This window comes from Oenanthe melanoleuca, chromosome 15 (genome assembly GCF_029582105.1).
Source record: "Oenanthe melanoleuca isolate GR-GAL-2019-014 chromosome 15, OMel1.0, whole genome shotgun sequence".
NCBI classification, from domain to species: domain Eukaryota; kingdom Metazoa; phylum Chordata; class Aves; order Passeriformes; family Muscicapidae; genus Oenanthe; species Oenanthe melanoleuca.
The window spans coordinates 6,092,241-6,115,786 of NC_079349.1; the positions used below are offsets into that span (position 1 = coordinate 6,092,241).

Consider the following 23,546-nt stretch of genomic DNA (forward strand, 5'->3'; position numbering starts at 1 on the left):
CCTGGATTCAAGAGGTTCCAGCTCAGGACCTCAGCTGAACCTCCCAGTGTAATCCTCTTAGTCTGAACCTGTGTCAGCCCTAACTCTTCAGCTTGATGGGAATTGCCATCCCAGCACCAGGCTGTCAAAATAGCACCATGCCAGGCAGCTGGACTCAAATATAGCTGTGTGCCCCCCTCAGTACCCATGAGAGGCCAATCCTCCACAGGCTGCAGAGACTCCCAACTGAGTCATCCTGTGGGATGGAGCAGGACAGCCCACAGCGGTAATCCCGAATGCTGCAGTGTGCTAGAAAATCAGTCCCTGACTGCTGCAGTCATGAAAATACAATAAACATGCCCTATGATTCCATTTTTAGTTGCTTTTCAATGCAGCACTGCAGTTTGTCAGGCTTTCTTGTCCCAGCTGGAATAGATGAATTGCTGATGCTTTTTAGGACCATTGGCAGATGAGCACAATAGAAACATCGCTCAGATATTGATGACTAATGCACACAGAACGTTTCCAAAAACTGTGTTGCCATCGCAGCTAAACAAAGTGTGCTAAATTAACATTCACATGGAAGGAGAGGAGCTCATTTCCACATATTCAGCATTTAAATGAACCTATGGCACCACTGTGAAACTCAGCTGAAATCAAAAACTGGCCACAGTTCTCTTGAAAGTTTCATGGACCTACCAAACCCTAACTCAGGTTTCAGGTTGGCAGCAAAGCCTGGGATCTCTCACAGGGTTTGGGATTTCATTATAGACACTTCTAGCCACTACCAGAAGAGCTTCTCTCAGGTCACAGACCTGCAGATATCATCCTCACTAAATTATTGTTGCCTTGCTACAGAATTGACATGAATTACTTGTAAGGGAGAGTCTAGCACATTTCAAAGCTTAGAAATCTTTTACCAGCTCAAAGCAATTAGATCAGCTTCTTCATGGGAAACCTCCCAGACAGTTTTCTCTCAGGACTGGAAGTAATCTGCCTGAGCATGGCACAAGGCAGGGTTACACTGCAGAGGTAACAAAAATCCTTGCAATGGCTGAAAATGCCACCACCACAAGAATTGAAAGCACAGAAAAAAAATCACCTAATTTAGAAAGAACCCAAAGCAGCAAAAACCAACACATCTAAGAGCAAGACAAGGGAGCTACAGACAGACTAATGCAGCAGAAGGAAAAGCCCTCTGTCTGGAGCAGGGTTAAGAACATGACTCATGGAGAAGTTCTGTTGCCGTCATCTCTGACTAAACCTTATATTGAAGTCCAGATACAAAATGATCTGACTCTCAGAGTTCAAGCACTTGGAGGGAAACAGAACTCTCAGCTCCAGTTCCCAGCTCACAGTGTCATTTGAACCCTCCTACACAGGGCTGATCCACCCACTTGAAAAATTATAAGCAGGGGAAAAAGCAAAAAACAAGCAGAAAAAACATCAACAACAACCACCCAAGAAAAACCCCACACCAACTTTTTTTCCCGCACTGTGTGCTCTTAAACTTCCTATTATGGCAACAATAAAACTTATAGATGCAGAAGCACAGACCATTTCAAGTCTCCAAGATAGTGCTGCTTGTTTTGTGGCTGAAGCTAAACATTTCCTTCAACACTTTGTGAGGATTGATGCTTCCACACACTTAGAAATTGTCTTGAGTATTTTTTCTAGCCCCTATTCAGGTTATAGTTTGTTCTTCAGGTACAAATACACAAACAGAGCAGATCTCACTATCTCTGGCTATGGTATCAAACCCAAAAAATCCCTTCTTGTACAGATTTCAATCACCTTTGCACAGGTGAACTTGTATTGATTCACAGTGTGCTTTTTGCAATGCCATCAAACCATTGAGAGCCCTAGATACTGGCTCATATTTCACAGATAAATATCCATCACTCCTCTTTAAACAGGACTGTCACCTCCATGCTCCTGCTGATTGCAACTGCTGAGAGCCAAAGAGGGTGGATATATTTTAACAAAAAGCTCCCTTACAACAGACTGAGCCCATATTCATGAAATTATTGAGGGGAGAGAGGGAAGAACAGGAAATGTTCTTGAAAATAGTAGAATGTTTTTATGCATCTCCTGGATTTCTGTTTCATTCGATATGGGAGCAGTGCCTTTAATGTAACTAACATGTGGCAACCACAGGGTAACCACAGAGAGCAAATCTGTCCTGCAGGAGGAAGCTCAAATGCAGCAGGGCTTGCTTCAACTGCTAGGAAAGAATTAAAAAATCCTTTTAGCACTGGTCTCAACTGGGGGTGGGGGGGAGGAGAACTGAGAAAACACTAATAGTGACAGCTGAAAACAGAATTGCCTCAGCATTTGTGGGAGGGGGAATCAAACAGGTCCCAGCATCCTGTCAGTGCTCCTGTTTATGCTCCAGATTTGCTCTTGCTGGGAGAAAAAAGATACCAAAGCAATAGATCCAAAAGTCTTGAGGTGGCCTTGAGATAGATATGTTTATTACCAGCAGTTACTCATAGCATTTCTAGAGATGTACACATTTCTGTACAAAAGGCATGCAAGCTGGAGGAATCACAGCAAGGCTTGGCTCAAATTGCCCCATTGTTGGGGAATCACACTCGGTTTCACTGCTCTCCTTCAATATTCCCATCAGGACTGCAGCTCCCTTGCTTTGTTCCCCAGACAGCCCAGCATTTAACAGATGTCCTAAGTAAATCATGATCATTTGCTAGGCTTTGGGAGTAGAAGCTAGATGGAAAAACCACAGCCTAATAAAACAATCCAAAAAGTACCAGCACATTATAGGCCATTTCAAAATAAATTAGGGTATCTTTTAAATCTCTACACAACAATTTGTATTTGAAATCAAAAGACCGTATGTCATTGACTTTCCCCTGAGTAATCTAAGTGAGAGAGCTCTCTGAGGTGCAGTAATAGGATGGAAGTGAAGAACTGGGTATTATTTTACCCGTGCTGTGATAATCTGAATGCATCACTGCTCAGCATCACAAACAGTGAAGTGAGAACAACAAACAGCACTTTCAAAACCCCTTTTGCTTTTGGGGGCTGTGGGAGGGGGTGGAGACCAGGTCTCCAGTGAGAGGGAAAGCAAACATTTAAAACTACAGCAGAAGCAACACAGTATTATTTAAACTCTAAAGAGGAAAACTACAAAAGCCTGCTTTTCACCTCTACAAGAAGGAAAAAAAAGGCAAGTCAGAAGCAATGTCAAGAAATAATGTTGCAAGCAGGGAGTGCAGTTCTTAATAATCAGCAGTATTTTAAAGATCTTCTTGAAGTTTTGCACTGAGACACTATAATTAAGGAAAGAAATCAAAGCTTACCAGTTATCATCTGCCTGGAGCAGGCAGGCAGCTGATGCCACAGGCTCTTTTCCACGGGGTAATGCACACTGCAGAGGTACCAGGAAGGGAAAAAGGGACAGAGCCATTGCAAACAAGGAGAGCAGCCCCGTAGGTGATGCTCTGTTTTCCTTCTCTTTCCCAGCCAGCCAGGAGGGGTTTCCTCCTCCTCCCCAGCTCCCTTCCCCCTGCCCAGCATCCCACCACCCACAGGTGTCCACAGGGACAGGCTCCAGGCTTCATTTTAATGGTGTCAGGAATGGAACCAAGCCTTTAAGCTGCCTCTCACACAGACTGGGGTGAACAATGCAGCCACCCGGGAGCAGGATTATCCAGAGGAAGGCTCAGCTCAGTTCTGAGTCTTACCTGCACTAATCAGGGCAAATAAATTATTTTTAAAGCATGAAGACAGAGAAAAGGATGATTATGTGTAATTATTTTAAAGAACTGTTCTAACATTCTATTCAATGTGAACTGTGTGAGTTAATGCTACACACAGAGGAGTCCACAGAGGTTTCTCTGTCTGGGAAAGGATTCTCACACAGATTTGCCTCCCAGGAGATAGCTGTATCTGCTGCCTGCATGCTCCACAGCCAACCCAGAGCCATGCAGACACTGCCCAAGCAGGGCACACAGCTCCCTCCTCTTTTTAATTTGTGTGTTTGCCCACAGACAACTGGGATCATGAAGCAGAAGAGTCACCCAGCACACCAGAGGGAAGGTACATCTGTTACTCTGCACCAAATCTGGGAAACAAAATCGTGGCAATTGATAATCACATTCAACAAGCAAATTCCTCCTTTTTCTTAGAAAATCCCTTTTTCCCCTCCTCACTTTAGTTCTCAACTCAATGATCTAGTGTTGTGAGTTAGCATCTGTTTGCCAGGGCATTCACATTTAATTTCTTTTTTCTGTAATTTTTCTTGTACCTTCCACAGACAAGGCAGATAACACCACACAGAACTCCTATGTCAGCAGGACCCCAGGAAAAACCCAGGTACAGTTCAGTGGGATACATACCTGCACTGAATAAAAACCCTCACAGACTGATCTGTGAGTTGCTCCTGAATTACTAAGGGTGATTGGATCTGAGAAACATAATAGCTTTGTACACCAAGCCAGTCCTCCTTTGACTCCAGATGCAAAATTACCATTTTTCTGCTGAAAGGGTGATTTCATGCCATAACTTGCATGACTAAGGTTTCCAGAAAAGACTTTTGTTTAGATAAGGACAAGAGATGCCCTGAGGCTTGTATTGTAATGTTATATGGATATATAGATAAAGGAATTTTTTGTCGAGCTGAGGGTGTGGTGTGATTCTTATCTGCATGATTACTTACTGACAGACACTGGGAACAGCAATATTCATCCTGACCTTTTTTCACCTCTGCCTGGTTGGTTACAAACATCACAGGCAGTGCAGTCCCTGGGTGCCAAGGCAGCCCAAACTGCAGCTGGTTTCTCTGTGTGCCCACCATCAGCTCCCCCAAGGCACTTCAGGAACATTGCTGCAAACTCCATTGTGTGGCTTGTCCGAGGCTATTCACTATTCTTATCTTCTACTTGAGTCAGTGGATTATCTCAGTTCAGATTACTAGAAGGCTGTAAAACTTTATCTCAGCCTAAAAAATTAATTTTCAGCAATTTCTGAACTCAAGAGCAAAGCAAGAGATTGGATGGTTTGGGTTCAGAAATGTCAAAAGCAGACTCACTAAAGGGATAGCTAATCCCAACAACTACAAAACATTTTCAACCAAACCAGAAACTAAAAATCACTCCTGTTTTCCAGGCAAGAAAGGACAAATGAAAGCACTGAGTGTTAAGGTATGACAGAGAACCTTCAACTGCTGGCTGAGGAAAGCTGCAGTAAGGCAGAAGAGGAAGACCATGGGATGAAGAGCCTGATGTGGCAGCCCTTCCCCAGCCCCCCTGCTCCTGGCTGGAGCTGTGTGCTGACCCTGGGCTGCTTTGGGAGCACACCCAGCAAATGGCTGCCCTCCAACTCTGCAGCTAAACATGCTTCCCTCCTGCTTGCCTTCTAACTGATATCCCAAATCAGAAACCTTGAGCTTGTCTTTAAACATGAGCATAATCCCAGGCTCAGACAACTGATCCTCCAGCAGGAACATAAAGACAGGCAGGAATCAGCTCCAGCAGTGAACCAGAGTCATGAAAAAGTCATGGAAATGGAATTTCACAGTATTGACTGTCAGCTTTTGTGATACACAATTTCATAGAGTACTTTCTTTTGCCCAGCCTCTAAGTTTCAAAAGTTTCAACAGCAAAATTGAAGCTTTTTCTAGTCAGAAAGATACCAGTGAGTGCACATAAGTACAACAACTGCAGTTTAAGTAATGTAATTTAACAGCACCATTACAACAAACTCCTGACAATGGGACCACAGTACCCTATTAACTCAAGTCACAGGGGTAAGGTAGTCAAAAAACAAATATGAAAATACAAGTACTTCTAAAATGTAATCCAACTCTAGAAGCTTCAAAATATTAAAGAAATATTTTCCCATCCAGTTTCATTGATATCAGTATTTGAAGAATCCTCTTTCAGCAAAAGGTTGACAGTTTGAAAGGTTTTGAGTGTTTTTTCCCTCCTACTTTTGCTTTCAAACTGTCCATGATGCAGCCCAGCATCACAGTGGCACTGTGTTAAGGAGATCAAATCCTCTGTTACTTTAAGCCCGAAGATTCTTCACACTTTCAGCCTTATCCTTATTGAGCTATGGGAAAGGAAATAATCTGTCTTGGATTTTACTCCACATTTCAAAATACCAAAACCATCCAAACAAGAACTGCTTGTGTACAGGGCAAAGTCTTGTTTTGACTGGCACCCAGGAGGAATTATGACATACTATCATCAAAGCAAACTGCAGATTATGGGGTAAGCAAAACGAGTTCTCAGTTTTCTGTGTTCTCATCATACAAATATCTCTATAATTAAATAGGTAAAATATACAGGCATTAAAACCTTGGGACCAATGTAGAAAATTGATGTTTAAAAATTAGCTATTGTCCACACAGAAGACGTTTCCTGAGCATATGAAAAGGGTATGTACCTTTATGATATATATGCTTTTAAATAGCATTCTATCAGGTTTTGTGCATATGTACACACATAACAGAAGTATTTAACACATCCACATCGTGGTCACACATGTGCACAAATGCACTCTTCTGCAGTGGAAGAATGCACTTCCTCTGCATAGTTCTGTATAGGAACTACTAATCTGTTATCAGTTTCATTTTAGCATTAAGACTCATCTTGGTGCCTTGGAAAGAGGTGCAGTTCTGAACCTTCAAGGAGTTTGAGAACCCTAACACTGCATAGAAATCCTTGGGCTGATTTTTTGAGAGATGTTTCTTCAGGAACAGAGGGGCAAAAAAAAGATGTAATGGCTTTGTAGTCATTAAATACAGACATTAGGAGTTGGAACTTGAAATATTTCTGTAAGCTTATAAAAACTTGGAAGATGTAACAAACTAATTTGAATTGGATAACACAAAAATAATTGGGCACACACCAAAGGAGAGTCTTCCTGGAAGTCATCACCTCTCCCCACAGCACATCACCATCCATCTTGACAAGATGAACAGGGCAGGCAGACACTGTCACTGTCTCTCCAAATGAATAACGTAACAGGTAAGGACAAAGAGTAAAGATTTTTAGCCAAAATGCAAATAAAAAATTCTATATTTTCAAAAGTCTGGTTTTCATCAACTTTGACCTCAATCGGTTTCTTACCTCTCAAACATTTGCTTTTCATAATTCCACTTTTCTAACAAAGCTCTTCCAAAGTCCTCTAATCGATGTGTATTTGTAAAGCCACACAGGTCCTTTGTTGAAGCTTCCATTCTAATCTGGGAACTTTCATTTTCAGAGAAGCCGATTCCTTCGTGGTACGGAAGCATCAAGATGAAGGTTCAGTGAACCCAAGGTCAATAAGTCACACATTTCTTTGGACTAGTATTTGTTCTTGACAAGCAGGCTGCTCACAAATCCCTTTTGCAAGTTTAAGGCTCTGTGTAGCCTGCAGAGACAAAATTAGAATATAAACATCTACTCACTAGAGAAAACAAGGGAGTTATTGTCACTGTAAAGAAGGAGACATCTAAACCATACCCCCTCTGCATTAATTCCATTATTGTGCACAGGCAAGATGACAGTTATACCACCAAGTAAACTGCAGTTATCTAGTCAAATGATCATTTAATGTTCTTTATTTTACTTTTTCTAAGGAAAATTGATTTCTTGCTATTTATGTTCCGGGTATTTCATTGTGCTGTGATTATAAACCAGACTGAATGCGTTTCCACCGGCTCCCTGCAAAGTGTGTTTTACAGCCCTTCCTGTTTGCACAATGCAAGATGTCTTTTTTAATTGCCAGTCTGTTTTTTTAAGTAGGATGCATGCTTGTTTGTTTATTCAGAAGCTCTGAGAGACCCAGGCTGGACTGCAGTCTTCCAACAGGCTGCTGTGAGGTATGGAAGGAAATATCCCCAGTAACGATGTCTGCTATGCAAATGACAGAACTGCCTACAGCCCATTAAACTTCATCAAGGCTTTGCAGATCTCTGAGATTTAACTCAGAAGGACAATTCCTGGGGTGGGTTCTGGGTCACAGCTGTCACTTGTATCCCATCAGGTGTTCACTTCCACTGTGCTGGGAGGGTTTCAAGCTTGAGTGGACAGTGCAAGGCATGGCCAAGCTGTGCTGCCAGTGTGACACCAGCACTGAGCTGAGTTTACCAGGGAATTCATTCAAATTACCTCATCTTTCAGGAAATTATATGATCCCTTACTTGAGAATGCACAAACTTTCCACCTCTCATCTGGGTAGTTTACCCACCCCAAGGCTGAGAGCCTTTGAAGGACAGACACTTAGGCTCAGGTTTTGAAACACATTCAACATCCTGTGATTTTTTTTTTTTTTATTTCCTTCCCACATCTCAGTATGTAAAACCTTATTGCTGTGGAAATAAATGTGTGAAAAATCAATCAAGGACCTTTGCAAGCTATAAAAAACCTAATGTAGCATCACAGGTTTACCACTAGCACTTAAAAAGAAGCTCTCTACAAAACTGTGTGGGAGATGTTCCCCATGACACAAGGATTTTGATGGGCATACACAGTATTTTGCAACTATTTACCTAGAAAACCACAGTCCCCTTCACAAACATATAGCTCTATAAATACTATTTTACTGCTGTCCTAGCCATCTTTAGCATTCCCAGACAGCCCTGAAACACTTAGGAAAAAGGGGATTTTGGCAACCAAAAAGTTGACAGGCACACACAAACACACACACCATAACCCCAGCTACAGGACACTTTCTTGGCTGCCCACACAGAAAATTCATGAAAACTACAGTGAATAGCATGGAACAGAGGTCAGCAAAAATACAAGAGTCACTCCATCAGCATAAGTGTCAGCCTTTGCTGACAGCAAAAAGTAAGATTGTCACAGCTTAACAGGGACAAATCTACATCTGAAAGAATTAAAATCAAATAAACTCACCTTAATCCAGTCTTGCAAACCCTGCTCTCCTGCTGCCCAGGCTGGAGGGCATTATGACAGCTTGGCAGGACACGTTTAACCAGCAGCATGACCTGACCTGCAGTGCAGGCAGAGCCTTTGTGCCCACATTCCAGCCCTGACCTGTGCTGCAGCATTGCTGCTCTCACTCCACCGTTAGCAATCCCAAGTGCACGGCCACTGCCCCTCTGAGCTCAGCTCAGCTGGCTCCAAACCCCCCAACACGCTCCTCTCTTGGTCAGACAGGACCTCACCAGCACTCCCAGTAATGCCTTTCCAATTCCCAGCCCTGCCTCTCTAATGGATCCTCCCTAAAACAACCCCTCCTCCTAGAGCAGCCTCTTTACTGGTGAGATGTACTTCCCAAAATTCTCAGAGGCAAGGAGCTGAAGAGGGGGTTTGTCTGCACCAGACAAGCACATTAAGCTCTGCATGAATCTGTGAGTGCACTCTATTTGCAGACAAGTCTTTAGCTGAGCTATTTCCCAGTCAGATTAGGAAGGAAAATCCCAGAATTATAAAGTCGAACTTGCAGGGCTTGATTCTCTTCTGGGTTAGACAATTCTAGCAAAAATTCCAGATAAAGCAAGTGTAAGGCAATGCTACATGAAAACCAAGCTCAATTAAATCACCAGGATTGTCCTTTTAAAGCACCATCTCATTCAGTGTCCATGAAAGTGAAGCTGTTCCCAAGAGGTCCAATTGCAAGTGAGAGCTACAGGGAGTTGTGAGGATTTATCCTCAAAGCCTGGGAGAATTGTTTTCTCACATCTCTCGGTCACAGCTCCACTTCTCCCAGGTTTGTGAGGAAGCTCACAGGGCTGATGGCACTGAGCTCATGTAAGTGTCAGTTATTTTGGAATCTCTCCAGAGAGAAATATTTTGACAGTCATATTCTGTTCATTATTCTTCCAAGAGAGGAAGCATGCACGTCGTTATCAAAAGGAGTACAGCCAGCCCACCATGCTCTTGCCTGACTGGGTTACTTATCTTGATAAATGCCGCCTGAGATCAGGACTTAGTGCCATTAGATGTGTCTAAAACATGAAGCTGTCATTACTGTGTCAGCACCAAGGATTGTTTCCAACCGTGATAATGGTGGGGCCAGGTTTTGAACAAAGACAGATTTGAGTCTGCAATGGCCTGCCACACCAGCTGGTTCCCATTACTGCACCGAGACCTTTTGCTCATGATTATGAGCTTCACCATTTCTTTCTTTTTAATTGGAAACCAGAAATATCCTCCCCATCTATGACTCATATTGGGCCTAGCAAACGGTTACCTCATGGTTAGGGGCTGGCAGGGCTGGAGTCTGCAACAGTTCAAAGATCTGTTTGATGCAAAGCCTGAGGAGCAGCGGGTTAAGAGCTGCAGACTGCTGCACAGATCCTGCATCCTGACCCTCCCACAGTGCCAAAGCTCCAGCACCACAGACACAGAGCTGATGACACAGTGCTGATGCAAGGACACACCTCTGGAACCCCTTTTTGACACTGGTCAGCTCTAAGGTGGGCAGGTTCATACCAACAGTGAGAAGGGAAGGACTCGAATTTGTTCTGACCTGACTCAGCCCAACAGTTAAGCAAAATGCTTAAGTACTTTCCTGTCCAGCAAAACACTTAAGTATGTGGTTTAATTCATGAAGGTAAATGTTTATGTGCTTTGGACTGTTGAACTGGCAGCTATTACACCATTACACCAACTGCTATGTATGTACATATAATTATATATAGACAACGGTTGTTAAAAATATATCTATAGCTGGTTTTAATCTCAGGTTTAAGGGATTCTCAGTGGGTTTGTAGAAATTACATAGCTTTGCAAACAAACATAATTACATACATCATTCAACTGCTTTCCATTTTCCTAGCAGAGATCTGTCCCTGCAAGGCAGCAGCCTGTGCTTTATTCCCCTAAGCCAGCACCTGAAGCTGTCGTGTTCCTGCTCCCACCAGGCTGAGTGCAGAAGATTCCACATGAATATAGATTTAAGACTTGCTGCTTGAAAATGTGCAATGTCAAGTGTCCCACTGAGTTTTACTGAGTTGGCTGTGGCAATATCTGCTAGCTGGTGCAGCATGATCATTTTAGACTTTAATCCTGCCTAATCCTGTTCTACAGGGTTTCATATTCCCTCCCATCCTCTTTGCTTGACAGTTTTGGCACTTATACCGTACACATTATATTACTTATACTGAAAATTAAGATCATCTGGGTGTCTTAGGGTAAGGACCTTTGCTGACCACAGGGTTTATCTGAGACCCCAAAACCCAGCACCTTGTGTTCTCAGCTTGGAGTTCTGTCCAATCTCACCTCAAACCATTTAAATTCAGTTGTGCTGAGAGCTCCCCACATTTTGCTCAGTTTACACTTCAGTTGGTGGCATCTCTTATTTACAGTACATTGTAATGCAAATAGTTTGCAGCTATTCAGCATAACAAAACCATGATTTCAGAAGCAGCAGAAATCATGTGCCTCTTTTTTTTTATTTTTTCCCCCCCTATGGCAAAGTAGCAACTTACCATCCTTAAAGTGAAACCAGTTAGGAAAAAAATGCAGTTAATTTTCTAGTAAATAGACACAGCATTAGAAAGGATTTGTTGAATTGTCTCACTGGAGCTGCAGGGTTAATATCAGGTGGAAGCTCAGCCCTTGCTTGAGTAGGAACCAAGTAGAACTTGCCAGTTTTGGAGCAGGCACTGAGCATCCTCCCCCCATCCCCCTGAGGAAGGGAAATGCCCTTTAGGTGCCCAGACACCACAATCTCAGTGCCATTCTCTAACAGCCAAGTCTCACATTTTAAAGTTCCATAAAGAAGGTAATAATGCCTCCTGAAATGAGGAGAAAAATGAACCCAAAAATGAGCACAGGACTTAAAGGGGAGAGACAGTAAAATGGTATAGTAAACAACTTAGAGTGGAGACACTGTGCTGCACACACTAATTCTCCAGTCCTGGAGAAATGACAGGGCTCCTGAAAACAGCTGTGGGCACTGCAATGTGAAAATTATCTCAGAGACTGCAAGGGCATCTGCTCAAAAGGTAGATATGTATCTTAGAGCTGTCTTCAGGGCAAGTATAATTCAGCAAACCAAAAAGAAAGAAAATAACCTTGTTCAGAATATGGCAATTCATGATCCCAAGTGGGCAGCAGTTAGAAAGGAAACTGCTATTTACTACCCCCCACAATGCCTGACAGGCCCTCATTTGAGGTAAAATACACAAAGGTATCTTAGGGAGCAACCAGAAAGTTTTAAATGGAAAGCACCTGGGTCTGGCTTCAGTTAGAGCCTCCAAAGCCACACAGGTGTCAGCCCAAGGTTTTAGGGTAAAATTTTCAATAGCCTGTAAGACAAACAGTTTGCAACCTCCTCAGCTGAAGGACAATAAGATCTGCTACTTCTCTTCTTTAGACATGAAAACTGAGGTGTTTCAGAGCCTTTCCATTAAGCTCAAAGCATTCAAGGGATTCACTGATAGTAAGCACCTAGACAAGCATCTCACACCTCACCTTGGGAGGGAGCCCCAGAGGGAGGATGGCCCACAGCCTTTGCAGTTAGCTGGGATGGGGAAGTCAGGGCTCATTTCCCTGGTCTGACACCAGCTAGGAGCCATGATTCCTCCTTCTGCTTGGACATCTCATCTGTGCAGGCAGAAAAATGGGCCAACAGCAATGCTTTGCCTTCCACACTGCTGGGAATTAGCTGCTGCAAGCTTCCCAGTACCACAGGGGGCTCAAACTAGAAGTGATAGAATACATGATGGGTCAGAACAGAAGAGATTTTACCACAAATGCAGCTGTGGATATCTCAGGCAGAGGTTGAATGCAGTTAACATGCTCCAAAATCATTCTGCCATCATATCTTGTTACTATTCAGCAACTAAAAAAAAAAACCAAAAAAACCAGATATAGATTTTTATGCCTTGAACTTTCTTCTTTTGACAAAGCACTTTTACTGAGAATTTTGGAAGGTTGCTACACTACTTTCACTTCGTTCAACTGTCCCTGATGACAACCATATCCTGGAGTGTATTAGAGTTTAAAAATACAGCAGCAAGATAAGCAGTGGCAGGAAGATAGAGGAATTCAGAACTCTGAGAGTCAGAAGAAAAGATATTTCTAATCTTTGCTGAAAATACAAGACAAAGTGGATAAGGCAGACAAGCATGAGGAGGCTGTTACAAACAGGAGAGGCTGGAAAGAAGGAAAGGAGGGGGAGCTTCTCACACCAGCAAGTGAGTTTGATAGCAAGATGAGAGAGAGAGGTCACAGCAAGACAAGTAGAGCAAGCAAGGAGAGCTCCACAGAGATACAGCCCAGAAGACAGGTCAGGGCAAGTCTGTGTCTATGGTTTGCTTTGTTCTTATTTTTGGCTTTCCACATACTTTCAAAAGGAGAGGTTATCTGATAAGATTTGATGGGACACCATTAAGACAGAAGGTTTTTCCAGCTCTATTGTGTGCATGACATTCCTTCCCCTCTGGTCTCTGGAGAGCTCCTACATCTGGGGATGTAATCTGCCAAGCACAAACACAGGACTGCACAGCCACGCTGCCTTTGCTGAGGAATTTGATCAAAGGTGCAATTTAAAGTGGGTGTTTAATGGCCTCATGGTGTTCCTTTACCCCGGGACTGTGCAGCCCAGCCTGTAACATACCCCTTTGTGCTACCAACAGGTGCTGGGAAGTGTGCCAATGTCCTTGTCTCACAGAAAGCTTCTGCCTTTCCTGATGGACTCCCCATGCTAAGGAATTCTAGACCTTCACTGCTGTAAGGCAGGAGATTCAGCCACCTCAGCTAAAGAACAATAATTGGTACCAGATGTTGATTTCCTGAGGGTTAAAGCTACAAGCTACAAGAATATAATATATTGGAAGAAAAAAAAAAAAAAAAGCGTGTTTTATAGTGGTGCTCTGGGAATTGAGGAGATGTAAATGGAAAGGCTGGTTTTCACTGCAGCAGTCAGAAGTGCCATATTTCTAAAGGTCAGAAGATTCTGCATAATCAACATGGGAAAAAAATACTGGTGTGGAACACTTGGCAAAAAGAATCAGTAACCATAGAGGTGTATAATAGTATCACCAGTGGTGCTGCCAAGGTGAAAGAGGACCTGATGCTGTTAGCTTGCTGAATACACACTGAGACACCAGCAGATGAGATGGGGGCTGAGGTGGGAGGAAACTATCATTCTAAGACTTCAACTGCTCTTTTACAGGAACCTACCAATTCCTCCCTTCTCTGTGCTTTCTTTCCATTCACCTTCACACTGAATAATCTCCAACAATTCCATTCTCAAAGCATTTTCCATGTTGCCCTCCATATGCACTAAGTTCTGTCAATTTATGCCTTGCATCAAAATTACTTTAGTTTTAAAGAAACTCCAGACCTTCCATGGCCACGTGGACTCAGACAGATGGCACTGGAAAACTGCTCAGCACTCCCTTTCTTGCAGAACTTCTCTAACACACACAGGATACCACATTGCCCAGCACAGATACTGCTTTCAATAACACACCCTCGAGCCTTTGGGTTTTATCCCTCCCAGGAGCAGCCAGAGCACACAGGAGAAAGCAGAAGCTATGACACAGCTCAGTGTGGGGGCTATAGGAAGACAACAGGAGCATGGCAGAGGTGCATAAAGATGTCAGAAGTAGAGGGAAATGACAACAGGGATATCAGGGAAATGGGAGAGATGAGGATATTGCAAAGCAAAAATGAAAAGTCTGCCAAGATTGCTGCAGCAGAGGAGTGCACAGGACTGGACAAACCTCCATTGCTCATACAACAACTCCTGGTTTGCCATTTAATATTCAGTGCTATTTTACAGCAGCAGGATGTCCCTGACTCTTCCCCTGCTCTGGAATGCAAATAGCAGCTGTCTGGGCTGGTGGAACAGAGCCCTGCTGCAGGTGTGCTCTGCCTGTGCCACCAGCACAGCCCCACAGCAGGCACCAGAAAACCCAGCTTGGGAATCCTGACAGGGCTCAGGAGACAGGTCACATTGGAGCAGTTCAGCACCAACAAGACTTGGATAATTCTAGACATGCAGAGGAGAGCTCCAAGTGCCTAAGGAACCCTCTTGGTGGTGATACTCAGCTGCTTACAGAAGTAGGCAGGAGCAGTCAGGATTTAGGTGCCTAAACTCTTCCTTAAGGTCCTCTTTAGGCATCCATTCCTTCCTGTAATTCCAGCACTCAAAAAAAAAACCAAAACCAAACAACCCACTGCCCCTTGTCTTCCCTTTCCATGGAGCATCTGACTGAATAAATCCAGCATCCTGGAATCTCACTTGTTCTTTGCAGCCTTGCAGCTGACTTCAGTACAGCAGGGTGATATCATAAAATCACAGAACTGTTTAGGTTGAAAAAGGCCCTTAAGACCATTGAGTCCAATAATCAAACAGAAGATAAATAACAGATAAATAGATAAGAAGATAAGTAACCTTCAGAAATAAGCAAGAGTGCAAGGAGCAAACAACTACAGCAGGAGAGCATGAAACAAAAATACAAAAACAATAACAAAGATTGATCTACTTCTGTCCTAGTGAAGCAATTCACATTACTGCTCTGCCCCTGGGATTGCCTTTGGGTTGCCATCAAACTGACCACAGACACACAACTGGGGATTTGAGGGCTACTCACAATTTTTCCCCTTTTACTGCAACTTGGCCCCAAGAATCCCTCACAGGAAGCCTTTCTAATATCCTCTCTCTTTTACTAATTACAAAGGAGAAGAAATATTAAGATCCTCTTGCAAGGAACCTGAGGATTCCTGCAGAGCTTGTTTCAATGTAAATCTCCTTAGTAACAAAGGAAATGGAGGGGGGAAGAGAAGGAGTCAGCACAGGATTTGCAGCCTGCTTTTCTAGGGGTGTCTGCTGTTCCAGAGATGATTCAGCCTCTCCCTGTCAGCACCCCTCACTGCTCCTAACTTCTGGCAAGGATCACCCAAGAGGAATGTGGGGCTTTTTTTTTCAAAGTTCTCAATGAGGTATCAGCTGTTCTTTAAAGAGATTATGGTGGGAGCATTCCTAGCACATTGACTCCACTGTGCAGCCAGCCCTGTGATTAAATGGCTCAGCAAAGGTGGTTTCCAAGGATAAACTGTGCCAGGGATGACAACATTTCCTCACCAAAGGGGGGAGAATCTAATAAAAAATAAGGATAGAGGGAAACTGCTCTAGCTCTACAGCTATTATTAGTGTCTCAAAGCATTGTCACTGCTTTGCCTGTGCTGTCAGATGTCACTTTGCATCAGTTCTGGGCAATGCTCAGAAGAAAACTCATTGAATTCTGCAATGCATGACTGGGCTCCACAGCAGGGCTGCACAGAGGGTTAAGTGACCTCTTAATGCTGGTGGGAGCACTGCTCAACAAGTTCAAGTGGGCTCTCCAATAATTTATGCAAACACCTTTTTGCATAGACTGGCAATTTATAGTAATTTATCCCTTCTCTCCAGCTGCTCTCGCAAAGCATAAAACAGGTACTTAAAAATGAGTTCCAGCACTCTGTCCACTGTCCCCTGCAGCTGCTCGCTGCTGAACTGGCAATCCAAGTGAGGGGGAAAGACAGCTGAGGCAAGGAAACCACTGACATACAATGGACACTCAGATTTTTGGGCACACTTGCTTGGAACCCAAGTCTGGCCATGAGCAAGATACGTAATGCAGCAGCACAGCTAAATCCCTACACCCACCCTCTCTGGAAATTTGCTTTTCCATAGTCATTCTACTTTTTGAACGATCACCCTGTTCACCCACAGGGGCAGTTTCTCAGCATAAAGCTGAGCAACCCTGTCTCAGTGAAGAACTCTGGCCCCAGCAGATGCTGGCTGGAATTCTTTCTGCTTTGAGGAAGCACATTGTGGACATCCTCTGCCCTCTCAGGAGGAGTCCAGAATCAGAACATGCTCCTTTTCCCTGCTCAGGATGACCCAATGGTGAGTTCACTCTGCAGATCACGTGGCAGTTCACTTTGAACTCCGTGTACGAGCGAAGTTAATGGGAGCTGACGTGAGACCTGCACACATCCTATACATCCACATTACATGCTTTGAGTGCCTGCCTCTGCTCTGAACTGAAAGCCACAGCCACCAAGAAGAAAGAAACATATCTAGTTTTCCTTCTGATCTTAGTCACCTGCCAGCACAGTTTGTCTGCTCTAGCAGAACACAGGATTGTTTAACAGCCAGCTAAACACAATTTAAAATGGCAGCTTTGGGGGTGGGGGAAATAAAGAAACAAAAACCATGGGTGTTAGTGATTTACCAAAATGGGCTAAAATCACACCCAAACATCCAAGGTGTAGACAGATGCTGTATTCTTGAGGTGAATTTTGGGAAGCTAATTCAAGTTTTCCTTTCAAAACATCCATTAGCAATTCATCACACTCAACGTGACTGGGAGCAATGTCATGCTGACGGCTGCAAGATTTCAGCCAGACTTGTAGATCAGAGGACCTGATGGATTGCACTTCTAAGTACCTGCACAGCTCTGAAGCTCAAATTGACTGTCTGGCAGTATTCTTTCTGTCCTGCTGCACTGAAAAACTTGATTTCAAGGAAAACCTTTCATAGTTTTGACCACAATGTCCAAACCTCAGAACACAGAGGAGAAATAGATTTTTATTTTCTGAAGACAACAAAAGACAGCTGTGTATACACATAAGCTGTGATGTAACATCAGGAAAATCAGAGAGACTGAAGCCATCTTCGGATACAGACACACATCTGATTCCCTGGGAGAAGGTAATGCACTGGCATGAATTCTCCATGGTCATCCTGGAGGGGAAAGACAGCTCTGACAGGTGCTTGATGAGACAGATCCCACAGCTCCCATTTCATCATGGGCCCCATTCCCTCCATCTGCTGGGCTCTACTCCACTACAAGTTTATTACTGGCCATGTCCTGCTATCTTGAGAGTCACAAGCTCCACTATTTTTTTTTTTTTTTTTTCTGTTAGACCAAATCAGGAATAACCCTAAAACTAGAGGAGAAGGAAATAAAAAACCCTCATGCACAAATATTTCAGCTGTTAAGTACCACTGGAGAACTCTTAGACTAGAAAGAACAAACAGAATTTAATAATAATCCAAAGACACAAGTGTGGAAGCACATGAAGTCCAACTTGGGAGTGAATTCTTTGTGAGTTGTGCTCCTTTGTTTCCAAGGTCTGAATCTGTAATATCTGTTTTAGCAGCAATGCTACTGGTAATGCTTTTCCCCTTCCCTCAAGAAAAAATAGTAATGTCTACTTTAATTTGTTTTCTCTAAGCTGCTGCCTTTGAGCTTTTCAGAGTGACACAGAAGTCTAAGCAAAATTTTACCGACTCCAAAATCTCTTCCTTTGGTTTAATCACAGTTAAAGCTTGAGCAACAAGCACACAAAGGCTACCTCAAGTGTAAAAAATTAAAAGGGTGAAGAAGTACATCAAGTGCATCAGAAGTCTGCCAGGCAGAAAGCAAATGGCTAAATTTATAGAGGAGGTTCCTGCTAACAGAAGAGCTGCTCAGCCCCAGCTATTTCATTACTATTGCACTAAAGGATCCTAGGGACGTTTTTTTTGAGGTGTAGGCAATTCAGAGAGCTGAAGCAGCACTGTAATTTGGCCTATGAAAAATGAGTAGGTGTTCACAGTTCATTTCCCAACAGAGAAAGTCATGCACATCACAGAAACCATCATCATGCACAGAACTAATAGCTGCCCTGCTCAGCAGGCACACCCATGCTCACCACGGCAGCCTTGCAGTGCCCCAGCCCTCACCACGTAAGAACAAGAGATTTTGGTTGGCAACACTGCCAGCAAAGCAGCTTTTTTCCCAGATCTACAGACAGGTGAAAAAATATAGCACTGCTGTAAGTAAGTAAATATGAACAACCAACACTAGACTGCTGAAACCACAAAACAAATTGAAAACTGTGAAACATTCCCAGAGAAATCCCCTGCTCCCAGCTGAACTGGAAGAAAAACACACAGAGAGTCATAAACATGAAGTGAAAAACTCAAAGATGTGGGGGAGAGGATGCAAAAACTAACAAAGAATCCTAACAAAATGTTGGATAAACGGAATAAAACCTGCTGCTGCTTATCAGAATGAGTAACATCAGCTGTGGTCAGAGGGCAGTGGCTGGACAGGACATGGTATTTGTCACATTCCTGTTGCAGGCAAAGGAGAAGGCAAGGCTTGGGAACATCAGAGTAGAGCTCTTGGGATTGCAACAGTCAGCTCTGAGCCTACACAGGGACTCTGCCTTAAATCCATGCAAAGTCTTGGAAAACCTCAGGACCCCTCTAGAAGACCATTAGACTGATTTCTGCTTGGATATTGCCAAAATAAAGCAAAGTCAAAATTAGACGTGGCTGAGCCAAATTTCACCTTGATTAGTATTTACATAACACGCGGGGAAACAGGAGAGGAGCACATAAATAATGAACTGTTTGTTGCAGCCTCTCAGGAGGAGAGTTCTCAGCTCTCACAATACTCTGTGCACTATTGATCTGCACACACACACCAGCTCCCCGTGCAGAAGACCCAGACCTGCCCTCCATGAACAGAAGTAAAATTCCAGAAGCTAAGTCACACAGGTTGGGGTGCAGGCTCAGGCTTTACTACACCAGAGGGTCAGACAGCTGCATTCCAGAGCCCCTTGTGGGAAAACATGGGGAGCTCCCAGATCTGGGTAATTTAGAAGATGTTCTCCATTTCCTTCACTTCTTTCCTTCAGTGGATTCAACATTTATTATAACAGCTCCAGGAAATGCAAACTTGGGAGAGGCTGATTGCTGAATTTTTCCTCCTGTTACAGTACCACCACTTATCCACACAGTCTTAACACAAGTTGGGGGGACTCCAAAACAAAATTATTACCTGGGAATGACTCAGTACCACCAGTTTCTAAGGCAGCTGCACAATACAGTATTACTCAACAGCTACAAGCTGTTGGTGCCACCTGTGAGAATAAAGTGAGAACAGTTTCTCTTCCCTATTCTCACTCTTTTCATGTTGGAAGGAGGGGTTAACTTCATGCCCAGTCCATGTGAGTAGAGGTGGAGGGTATCTGGACACTTCTTTACTATATACTGTTAGGAAAACAATTCTAGTACCTTCTTTGAAGAGACTTTTCCCCTTCTACTTATCCTCCTCGGAATTTCTGAGTTTTTAAAATGACACCAGGATCCTCTACCACACTGCTCCCCCAAAGCACCAGATGTATCTGATCCTAGTCTGCAGACATTGAAATAGAGTGATAGAAATGGCCATGTGGCAAAGCAGTGATTAAATCCCATCATATGCTGGAAGCCACAGTGTTCCTCTCAGGTTTACAGCCCTAAAGCTGAAGTTTACAGCCCTTAGCTGTAAGCTAAGTAGCTGAGAGTATTACAAGTGGTAAGAGGCATCTTAAGTGTCCAACACAGCAACTATCCCCTGATAAGACACTCATACTGAGCCAGCAAGAGAGGCAGCTCAAAGATTCAGCATCACTATTTTCCTGATGCATCAACGTCTCCTAAGTTTGCAGCAAATGAATGTCATCATCAAGCATACTGTTAGGAAAGATTGCTTAAAACTAATTAGCTCAGTAACAATGGCCTGTCATTATGCTACTAAGTCACCAGCACGAGCACATAAGTTACAGTGACAGCTCAGGGTATAAAATAAGTGCCTTTATATCGAAATTTGCAAAGTGCTTAGCAGTCAAATGCCAATCTATTCACTTCTGGTAATATTGCATAGTTTCCTCTTAATAGACTGCTCCAAACTCCCACACAAAGATATGACTTATTTTACTACAGAGAGGTCTTTCTACTTCATACACTGTCCATGCACAGATATAGAAAGCTTTTTAAAGTGCATTTATTTCTACAGTGTTGATTCATTCCACATCAAGATGAACGCGAGATTCAGAACATGACTTTAGAAAAAGCTGAATGTAATGGAACAACAACTCTCTCTTGGGTGACTTAGCCAGGGGTGCATGATAAACTGAAGGTAAGGAGTGGATTTTGAGGGGCAAGAACAGCAGCAGTTCCCACATGCAGCACTTTACAAGATTTCCCCAGTAGAGAAGGAAATAGTTATTGCTATAATTATTTCATAGTTCCAGTCAGCTGCATTCAGTTGTACTGCTATATTCCAATGGCAGGAAAATGGAATACAGTAAACTATAAATATCTGTCAGAATTCCTTTGAAAGGACAACAGTTAATTGCATAGCTTGATCTCCTGCCGTGCAGAGCTTGCATTTCAGGTTAGAAAGGTACAGATTGTTATTGATTTAATTCTCTTGAAACATGTGTGGTATAAAACTGTTCAAAAGACTTATGGGGGAGAAATATATGCTTCCAAAGTAAGTCCTACAGCACAAGACTGTGGCAGGCTACCTTTTTGTAAAATGCTTTCTGAAATTCAATACATTCCCTTCCAAAGGACCTCACAGCCCCCTCAATAAATTGAGGCTCCTTGCTTCATTTGCAGAAGTGAAATTAAATCAGTGAATCAGATGAAGGACAACAAAAGATTAGCAATAGTATAAAGTGCATGTAAAAATTCTCTGTGTTAAGAAAAATTCAGTCCTTATTACACACTCACTCTAACAGAGCCATTCCCATCTTTCCTTCCTGTTTTCCTTTCATCTAACTTTCAGTTCTACCTTTCTCTTTGCAAAACGATTCCAGGCAGTCAAGCCAATCCTTTTGATGATTATATTCTTCTAGCTTTGAATCCATTTCTGATTTAGCTCGTGCAAAGCTGGTCTGGTGACCCAAAGACATCAGGACATACAACTGTGCAGTAATTAGTTAAGCCTCATCCATCCTGGGAATGAATTTCCCATCACAGGCATGGACAGCAGTGAAGGTGAAGCCCTGTTTAACACTTGTCCAGCTCATCTACTTGCCATGAACAGTAACTTGACCCAGTGTAAATTATGTGGCACTGTGATTTTGCCAGCCTCCCTCAGTGCTTAGACTGCTGCTGGCTCACAGAGAGCTAAAACCTCACTGCAAGGAAGCCTTTCTTAACAAGTTACACTACTAGTTAGCTACTAGTAGTTAGCTATTAGTAAATAGCTAACTCCCAGATTCTAGAATTAAGATAACACAATTTCCTGACAATTGCTCTGAAGAGACAAAATACTAGTGGAAGAAATGCTGCAGAAAGGTTTCAGCACCTGTTGATCACAACCATGTGTTAAGCTCTCTTTGCACACCCTGCCAGCCTTTATTAGGAGAGGTCAGCAAATTGTAGACTACCAAATATACCTTCTCTGAATCAGTTGTTACTAGCTTTCCCCTCACTTCCCAGGCCTAGGACACAAAACCATACCTACAGTCTTAATCTTCAGGTTTCCTAAGGTGGGTGGGTGAGAGTTCTTTTTTGCTCATTTAGGAATTTTTAATATTTTTTTCTTTAAGATTTAGCTGATTAATAATATGCACCAAGTGATTAAAAGTAAATGCATTGCTTTACCAAATTTAAATTGGGCATAACCTACAAGACACTTGGAAACAAAAGCAACTTTAACCAAGGAACATTTCTAACACTTGCACCCAATAAAATTGAGAAGATTGTCACTTTTACTCACCCCTAAACACCCCACACCGAGCAGTGAGGACAGTGCACTCACAAGGCTCTAAAGGCAAGCACAAGGATCATTCAGTAGATGACTGAGCCCAAGAGGATTTAGGCATCCCCAGCCAGGCAAGACACAGCATTAGCTGGGGATCACCACTGCAGACAGGATGCTCTGCAGGCTGAGGCAAGAGGAGCTCTGAGCCTCCCCAAAGCTGCCCATGCCCCCAAATCCCCTGCCCATGGCTGCAGGCAGCACTCACAGCTCCAGGGGATCCACAGCTGCCACCCCAGGGAGATCAGACAGCAGAAATACACCCAGCTGGGAGAGGGGTGGGGAAAGTTTTACTGAGATGAAGTAGGAACGAAAGAATCTCTGGAGCAGAAGGAAAAAAAATATTAAAGAGATATTTAAGATAACAGGCAGCAAATGCAGACAGGATGCAAATGAGGAATTCTTCCAACAGATTTTTACCACAAAGAATCACAGGAAGCATTTGGGCTCACTGCTGCCTAGGTGAGGAATACAGCCTACTAAAGACATTATGGGAGAGGAACACTGAGCTTTTGTCTCTCCAGCTCTGTTTCTGTGGTTTAAAGCAAGGATAAAGATAATAACATCCTGTCCTGAAACAATTTCAGGAGCTAAATAGAGCATATACAGTCAAGTAAAATTAAACTATTGTTATTAACTCTCACCTTCTCTCACCCATGATATCAGATGAAAAAGACAGTTTCTCTGAAGACGGAAAAAAAAGCATCATAAGAGCTACCATTCACACTGCTATTACCTATAATAGCATAAATCCTCAATATCTATTAGAGATAGACTTGAACTCCTTCTCTTTCTTATTAAAATTCCCTCTCCTTTGCCCACTCAGAACAGAGGCGGGCAATTCCTTTCTCACACCCTGGCTGTGAGGTGAATTTGGACAGACTCCCCTGCCCCTGACACACCTGCCTGGCAGAAAAGCTGAGTGCCCCAGAGCTGCTATGGCTGGGCTGGGCAGAGGGGCTGCACCTCCCACCCCCTCCTTTATCACTCCTCAGACCAGCAGAAGAAAAAAAAAAAAAGAAAAAAAGAAAAGGGAAAAAAAAAAAAAAAAAATCAC

At 43.1% G+C, this 23,546-nt stretch overlaps 1 long non-coding RNA gene across 1 annotated transcript in view; it reads right to left on the bottom strand.

The window, feature by feature from the left end:
• Positions 1 to 9,062, bottom strand: part of LOC130259747 (uncharacterized) — a 74,104-nt gene extending 65,042 nt beyond the window's left edge. Inside the window, exons 1-2 of the long non-coding RNA XR_008841693.1 lie at positions 8,847 to 9,062; positions 7,074 to 7,359 (exon numbers count right to left, since the gene is read on the bottom strand). This is a non-coding gene — a long non-coding RNA (uncharacterized LOC130259747). The remainder of the gene's footprint in view (positions 1 to 7,073; positions 7,360 to 8,846) is intronic.
• Positions 9,063 to 23,546: the final 14,484 nt, after the last annotated feature.